At 32.6% G+C, this 9,350-nt stretch overlaps 1 protein-coding gene across 2 annotated transcripts in view; it reads right to left on the reverse strand.

The window, feature by feature from the left end:
• The window catches only part of LOC102680972, a 115,105-nt gene extending 112,077 nt beyond the window's left edge, over positions 1–3,028 (reverse strand). For both annotated transcript variants that reach the window (XM_006608745.1, XM_006608744.1), the window contains exon 1: positions 2,915–3,028. The gene's annotated coding sequence lies outside the window, so the exon portion shown is untranslated. The remainder of the gene's footprint in view (positions 1–2,914) is intronic.
• Positions 3,029–9,350: the final 6,322 nt, after the last annotated feature.

The following is a 9,350-nucleotide window of genomic DNA, read 5'->3' on the forward strand; positions in this document are numbered from 1 at the left end:
CGAAAAAAGAGGATTACACGAGCGAAAAAATTGCTTCTTCCAATCCTTGGCAATCACAAAGCAAATTCACGAAGGGGACCGTAGCGGAGGAGAAGGAGCCGGTGTCGATCGAGGAGCAGCACAAGTGGGACGAGTTTCCGTAATAAATCGCGGTCGCGCGAAGAAGCCGCGCCATGCAATCAACCAACGACGCGTCTGCAATCTGAACACTTGCTCGTACATACCATGTCTCACATCGACGAGGACCCGCCGAAATTACAGCTATTATCGCGATAAAGGTGAGAACCAGTCGCTGTTTGCTTAACCCGATCGAAAATCGAGAGGAGAGGTCGTGCACGTACCTATTCTCCATCTCTGTCGCGTGGACGAGGCAAAGACGCGGGAGGAAAAGGGAAGAGACGGGCCGGTAAAAGGAGAGACAAAAATCTGGCTGCTCACCCCAAAAATGGGCGTGGTTTAATGTTTAACCCACGAGTTAACGGGGCGTGTCTCGGTGAAACGGTAAGACTACGATTTACACTCTCGTTCCTTCTATCTCCCATTTACGATACTCCGTTCCTCGGTACGCGCCTCAATTTATTGTTCCTTCTTCCGATATTAAAGAACGATCATTATCCCGAAAACGCGCGCGAACGTAGCCTCGCACGTGCACCGTTTCCTTCCTCCGATATTCCTGTTTTCCCTGTGTGTGGGCCATTCCAAGTTTCGAAGATTACGAAGACTCGAGTCATCTTTGAATGTAATTCGAAACTTTTGATAAATGAATAATTGTAACAGATGAAAGAAAGTATACCGAATGATCGAGTAGTTAATGTATAATTAATTACATATTTTATGGTAAATTTATAGATTTTTTAATTTTCGGGTTCAGCTTCTCTGAAATCTCGTCGAGATTTTTGAGTTATAGAAGTACGAATTATCGAAAATATTGCATTAACACTGTCGATTATGCGACGCGTGATTAGATTTTAAGTATTATGATATTCGAACGAAGATTTGAGATTATCATCGTATAAATATGAATTATTAAATTTATATTGAACTATGAAATTAATAAGGTATTAAAATATTGAACGGTAAAAAATCGTTGTTAATTTGAAAGTTGGCACAGAAATTATATCTGATTTTATTGAAATGAATTTTCAGTTCAAACGATGATGTGAGAATATATAAATACTATGTTGATTAAAATCATTTTACGGATGGTTAGTCTTATCGTGTCGAATATGCGCGATAATAAAATTAAAATGTTCTAAAAACATTGTTTCGGAATTATTTTCATTTTTGTCAAAATGTTGTTGAATATATTTTACTCAAAAATTTTTATTCTTATATATGTCCTAAGACAAATATTTAATTTGTCGGCATATGAATTTAAATCAAAGTATCCCACGCGACCGTTACAATTTCGCAATAATAATGATTGAATATCTTTTGGATATATTTGAAGTAGACTGCCAACGTCATTCTTATCGTATATGTTAATTCATGGTAATTTCATTGCGCGGCGATATCATAAGTAGAGTAATGGTTAATCAACAAAGAATCGCGTGAATGTTTGTTTCGTAAAAGGGCACTTATCTTGATAAATAATCATAGAAAACATGAGATTCCGACAGAGAATTTATTCCGAAAAAAAGTGGAAAACTATTCTTTGCTATAACATAAATTGAATTGCTTGTTAAGAAAAATATTTTAAGACAAATATTGATTGATCTAAATTTGCATAAAAATTGAATTATAGATGAATTTTGAAATTATTTCAAATATATTATTAAACTTAATGTATTTTTTTATGAAAAATACATTAAAATCTTATAAAAAATTTTATTACTGTTTCGGTACTGAAAAAAATATCTAATTAAAAATTTTTAATGACAAAAATCTTTATTTTTCAGTTGATAATAAATCATTGAAAATTTCATTGGCGCTAACAGGAAGTCTAACTGCTGAGTCATTAGAGTCGCGACGAAATAATGGTTAAAAGTACATTGTGTTCTAATTATGGTACATTATAATATGTTTCTAAAGTATAAAGATTCTTACAATTGCACGAATTCCACGAAATTCATTATGTTATAAAATGCATTATGTCGTGAAACAATACGGAACAGATTCGCCGAAATTTGAATAGAATCAACGAACGAATGTATGTATTCGCATGGTATCCAAAATTTTTATTAAATATCTTTATATTAAATTCTTTTTATTTTTTTTTATGCCTTTTTAAGACATAATTTGCAATTAATCGTGAAATAATAACTAATTTCAATAATAAAATTTCGAATTAAAATGTTTCGATATTGAGATTTCGATAATAATCGACTTTTTGTTCTTATAATCTATTATTTTTGACATGAATTTCATTAATTTAAATGATTGCTTAATTTTCGATAAGAAAAATAATATATTTTATTCATTAAAAAATATACGATTATTATAAAAAAAAAAAAATGGATTTGAATATTTGTGCGCTTTATATGTTCATGAATATTTAAAAATGAGATATTTAATTAAATGTTTTTAATTAAAATCATTGAATAAATATTTATGTAAATATTATATGTTTAATTTATAATTAAACATATAAATGTTTAATTATATATAAACTGTAAATTATATGTTTAATTTATAATAAATAAATAAATTATAATTTTAATAATATTCGATCAATTTCATTTTGTACAATTTAACATCTATATACACAAATTTGCATATTTATGCAAATCAGTAAAATATAATTCTAATTTAAAATATAATTTTTTTTAATATCGAAACATTATCTATTTATTGATCTATATTTGTAATTCAATTTAAAACATTATCATACAACGGAAAAAAAAAATCTCGAATATATTTTCCAAATTCGAAGAAAATATAATACGCATTTGAAAATGTATTTTAGAGTACTCACCAAACCGAATGTCGCATAAAATTCTGTAGATACCATTCGTAAATGTCATCACTCAAAGCCACAGATGTTATCCTGATATGCACGTGGAGGTTTTTTCTCGGCGACGATAATTTTTAAAGACGAATCAAAATTATGCTTCTCTCTAACAATTTCACTAGTGATCCACGTTTTATTTATATATATTTCATTTTATCTCAATTCAATTGTTATCGTGAGAAATATCGTGTGAAAAATATAAAATATAATTGACGCAATTAGAGAGATATATTTGATACTGATATGGTTTGGACGTAGTCGATTTCATAATATTTAAGAATATTCAGGGTCAAACTGAATATGCGCACTTATAATCTTCGAAATCCGAAATAATTGCACTTTCCACACGTGCCTGTTCACTTTCGAGATCCAGGTAAACGAATGATTGCTTGCTAGAATACTACATAACGGTATATTCTATGTTTCCTATTTTCACTAACAGCTGTGTGACAGTGTCACAAGAATTCCTTCGATACTTCCTTCCTTCGATACTCGTCAGTTAAAATAATCTCATCTTTATCCGAATGTTTCACTTTACAATGTTATGATTTCTTCAATTTAGAATATCCTTATTCACTTTTCCATTTTACTATAATTTTAAATTCGAAGTTTTTAAACAGAATCGTTACTCGCATTTCATATATCGCATTTCAAATTCTCACTAACTTCTCGATCTTTTAATTGTTTCAAAAACATTCGATCGTATGTTTTCACTTTCTTCTAATATCTCAATTGTTTTTCTTAAAGTATCATCACATGTTAATTGTAAAAAACTTCGATAAATATTCAAACTGATTACTTTTTATGCAAAAACGTTTCCATTAATAAAAATTGATAATCCACTTTCTAATTTCGTTGTCACTATGGCGTGCAAACTTGCCAAATAACGACGATCACGAAACAGACTTCTTCGAACAACGAAAATGTTAGGAACACCAATCACATGTGCGTGCACCTTTTGTTTGGCTGCAAGGACAGCATCAAAACACAACACGTCACGTAGATAAAGATTGTATTTCGTGTTCCACAAAGGCGTTAATATCGAAACAGAGTACGAATTTCAGGAAACATGGCGAAACATGGCCGAAAAAAGCGTAAAAAGAATAAACGGGAAGCAAGAAAGGCAAAGGAATCGATGGATGCCGGATTATCCGCAAGTGTAAACGTAAACGTGCAACTGTTGCTCGTTTCTTAGTGGCCGTTGCTCCGTGGAGGCACAAGACGCATAATTTGTGCGCATTACTGCCAAGATATATGACGTTCCGAGATGCTAACGACGAGGACTATACGTTACTTCCTTCCGATCCTATACGGCTCGAAATTTGCCTCCCAGCGGTAATAGAATTACCGGCAGAAGGTGCTTCGGATCTCCTATAATTTTCGTTTCTCGAGATCGATCGCAATCTGATCTGCTTGGTTGGTTTCTCGACCGCGTTATCTCGTCGCTGTCGACCGTTCCTGATAATAACGATTATTCTACGCGTCTAAGACGACGACTGGGACGAATCATTTGGACGGTGTGCGAGGGGATGATGGTCGGTACGAAGAGATTACGTAGAATGTTTATCATCCATCGATTCGAAGCTTTTGTTTATATTTTGATCCATCTCGAGAAGTTCCTTGAATTTTCTTGTAAAATCAGTTGTGTTTTTCTTTTTGTATCCATCCAATATAAATACCCGCCTTTCGATAAATTCCAGAATTTATCAATTGATTTTTCTTGTTTATTATTCTCTTATTATTCTTCGACGGATATATTGCATATCATATATTCAAATTCAGACAATTCCAACGTTACGCATGTTTATATTAAGAGTGGTAATTTCTGATTGTTATGCAACGTATATCGATTCTTCGCTAAGATTGCTATGAATAATTACGACGATATCGACACTGCACCATATATCAAAAGAAATTAATACTGGCGCCACTCGTAATATTTTCACTTTCTTCTATGAGAAATCACTATTCGTCGGTTCAATGCATAATGACAATCGTTGATTATCTACGTAACCATTCCAAATGTTTTTTTCATTTCATGATTTTCGCACCAGACTACATCACATTAACACGAATGCATACGAAACGAACACTGATTTCAATTCACGGACGCGTTCGATACTTCTCATGGAAAACAACATAGATAATTGTTTGAAACGACATATATCTTTGATAAGAAACGTGAAGAAATATAAAACTCACGGATAATTTAATTTCTTCTCAGACATGAAAATAACGAAAGAATTACATTTATCGAATCGATACAAATCGCAGTACACATACTTAGATAACGGTTTATCTCGTGTATGTCGTTAAATGATTTGTGGTTTAATAAGAAGCGAACACTTTAATCTAGTTCAACGACAAAGTTCTTCTAAAATGTCATTTATAAAAAATTTATTTTTCTTTGACGAATAACCGTGTCACCAAATTCACTTGATCACTTTGAAACTCAACACTTCGTTCAATTTTTATCGTCTATTTACATGCAATTCGATTTAAAGATTACTATTTTTAATATATTCACTGAATAAATTTGAATGATTACAATAGATGTTTTCGAAATTTTTCAGAATATTTTTCCGATATGAATATATAATTATCGAAAAAAAAACTCCATAAATTTATGACACTAAACATTTTCTCAATGTTCGTTCACACGACGCGAACGTTCCACTGTAAAGTTGGCAACTCGTATCGATTACGCGTCGATTTTAAGGAAAATTCACTTCGATCAATTTGTCGATAGTCGGCTCGAAAGGTCCGAACGCGAAACGACAGAAATGCCGAGAATCGTCGAAAATGAGTGAAGCAGAACGTTGGTATCGTCCCCGGTAAGCCGGGACCGGCGCTCGCGTGGAAATCAAGAGTAACACTGACTCGATCGTCGAGTTGTGGAGCGATAGGTGGACCGTACGTGCGAGTTGGTCCTCCCGCATGCGAAACGTGGCAAGTTCGGGGTGCGTATGCGGTTGCAATGTGCACACCGGTCGCTATGAAGCCGCTAATATAAACAATGAAGAGAACGTCAATAGCTACAATGTGTTCAATGTTTTCGATAAATATGGTATCTTTGCTTTTTCTTTCGATGAAATGTGCGACTTCGTTACTAAGAATATCTCGCTTCGGTTTAACGCTCGAGAACTTCAAATCGTTTATAATTTCACCAATATCGTCCTCTTTATGTTGACACTTTTTGGATAAAACGATATTATCGAAAAAAATTTTCTCGATATTCCAATCGAGAACGATGGTAAGTTTGTTTTTTATACGCCACTTTCGCGAAAGTTTGTCGCTATCGAATAAGGTTATGTTTCTCTCGTTGAAGAATTTCAAGCAAGCATTAACGAATAACGCAGAGTTCGTTATGATTTCATTAATCGTATCTTTTTCTATCTTCTCATCACCGCGTATATCAAAAGCGATCAATTTTCCGATAAAAATGTCTCTTAATCGTCGAACGACAATTTCTAGTCTGGAAGCGGAATCCCGTTCTCCAGTATTTTTTCGATGATATACTTCGAATCTCGGTTTCAAAATGTCCTCGATTATGTTGCAGGCGATGAAATTTTGCGCAGGGTCGATGATAAATTTTGACGTAGTGTCAGAAAAGTTGGAACGACGCATGGCCATACGGAACACCGTGAGAGCCGATGATCGCTGCAGACTGCTCTGTCCGAGAGCAGCGAGGCTTCTCCGCAACGGCGAAACCGTGTACTCTGGTGCTGCTGTCGGTTGCTTCTCCACCACGGCACGAGTACCGTGCTGTCGTGGCTCCTCACCACCACGTAGAACCCTAAATCCTGCGTAACGCACGCCCCCACTCTCCCTGAAACGTTTCCCCACCAACATGCTTCTATCCAACATCCCCGTTGCCGAAGATCGACCATCACGCAACCAATTCCTGTATTTTAGAAGAGTTGCTTGTGCGCTTCGTTTCAATCGTGAATGAACTTGCTCTTCAACCTGCTGTCCTATAATCTTTGTAAGGCTATTGTATGCGGATTTAAAGATAATATGTTTATTTATTATTCAATCACGATTTATTTCAAAATTTTTGCACAACACTATTAATTAATTTTTTGTATATTTTCAGGAATCATCCGAGATAAATATATTTTTATATTTAACACTTCATCGAAGTAATTACGAAGTACACGATTTATCATTTGATGCATTTATCAATCCAAAATTGAAAGTATTTGACAAATCATCGTAATTTTGTGGCCACCTTTTCAATTGGATGTAATCAATATTTTACTATTGGAAACACACTTCATCGATCGAACGTAACAACATATCCTTTGCACGGAGCCAGAGTTCGACGAGTTCTGTTCGAGATGCACCTGGAATGATGCATAACGCAGGGTCCATGCATAAAACATCCCCACTTCTCGGTTCCATGACGACGTCAGACCAATCTCCGGCCACGCGAACAGGCTTAAACTACTTATTTCTTCGCAAGCTGCTTATCTCAATCTTGGAACCGATCGCGAGGTTCGATGCACCAGGCGCAGAGATACTGGTCGCACTACACAGGGCGCCGCTCTAAAAATAGCAGGAAAAAAATTTTAACGCAGAGTCACGCGAATTACCGGATTCCTTTTAATTCCGTAGATATTAACACCGCCTTGGTTTTTTCAGAATATTATTTTCGTTTCGCGAAAACGTTTTAAAAACATATGTCAGATTTAAAAGTGTGGCTTTAAGCCCGCATGTACAATTATGTTTGAAAATTATTAAAAGGAAGAAACTTAATTTAGATCTCGGAATTTTTATCTGCAAGAAATATTGTATCCATTTTAATCTCTTAAAAATAATCTTTCAATTCAGATTTTTTGTTGTAGGTGTGTATTGTATGTGATAAATTAAATCAAGGGAATACAATTCTTTTTTGAGTATAAATAAAAATAGAATTTCTAAATAAAAATATAGTTTATATTTTAAATTTATAAATTGTATTAATTTATATGTTATGTATGAATTTCAAATTACAGAAATATGTATACAAAATTAATTTCACTATATTATAGAATATTATTTTATTTAAAAAATAAAATATTATATATATTTTTATATATAATATAGAATAATAAAAAGCAAAGACTGATTGAATTTGAAAATTTAAAACCTTATAAAGTTTTGAAACTTTAAAAAATCATTAAAATCAATTTAAAATCTTTTTACAAACTCATTTGAATAACTTCGCAATATCTTCATGTATTATTTATATAAATTTGATATTTTTTTACACAGATTTTTAATTATAAAATAAAAATAACAAAATAAAAAATACAAAATAAAAAATTTCAAAAAACTTGAAAACTTTATGAAAGATTTCAAAATCCTAAGATTTGTAACATTCTATCTCTAATGAAAAATCAATCATTAAACAAAAATCAAATATATTTGACGTGACATTTATATTTTTCTGTTACATATTTCTAATAAGACAATTACTATTGGATATTTAAAAGTCAACAAGGATAGATGTCAATGAATAATAAAGAGTAACAAAATGAGCTATAAAATATGACGAACGTTCGAGGTTTCACACTTCATATATGGTACGATTCATCTTGCCAAGCATTATGGAGTCTTTATCTTTCGAACTCGTTTAAGACTCGTTTTGGCACTCAGTTCTCGCGATTGCATCCGCTTCAATTATCCATGCTCTTGTTCTAAGAATAGTTTAAGCATGTTTTAAGGAAACATCCACCCTAGAATTTACTTGCCACTTGTAAATTTTCTTCTCGAGAAGGAACGTAGAAACTGGTAGAACAGTGTTATCTCAAGAAAGATTTAACACCGATATAAAGCAAAGAACGAGAGACTTTTAGTTAGTACTTACATCAGACTTAGACTTCGATTAAAACATGTAGTTCCTTCCATTCGTTCATTCTTTCAAGATAAAGTTCTTAAGAACTAAGCCGACTGGATTTATAGAGGCAGATTATGATTTTTGTTAAATTTAACAACTGTTCATAGTAACAGAAAGATAATAGATCATTCTTCTTACGTAATTACACTTGTATTTGTATCGAATTTTTATCAATGGACCATTACTGAACGTGCAAGCATGACTAATCTTATAAAATTTACGATTAGGATAAAGGATACCTTGTCAGGTTTGACTGTATTTCAACTCGTTTGTTAATTTTTAAACATGCTTAAACTATGTATACGTTTGATTCGTTTAAAAATGAACAGAAGTTAAATTATTTGATTCATTTATATTTAAAATATAAAGAAAGTTTTCAAAAAATTTCGGGAAACTATAGAAGTTTTTACAGATTTTTGAAATATGAATCATTTTTAGACTTAAAACATCTATATTCTATATTTAAAGATTAATTATTTAAGTTCTGAAGATTAGATCTTTATATGCAATTTTTTTGTT

Source organism: Apis dorsata, unplaced genomic scaffold (genome assembly GCF_000469605.1).
Source record: "Apis dorsata unplaced genomic scaffold, Apis dorsata 1.3 scaffold_44, whole genome shotgun sequence".
In the NCBI taxonomy this organism is placed as follows: domain Eukaryota; kingdom Metazoa; phylum Arthropoda; class Insecta; order Hymenoptera; family Apidae; genus Apis; species Apis dorsata.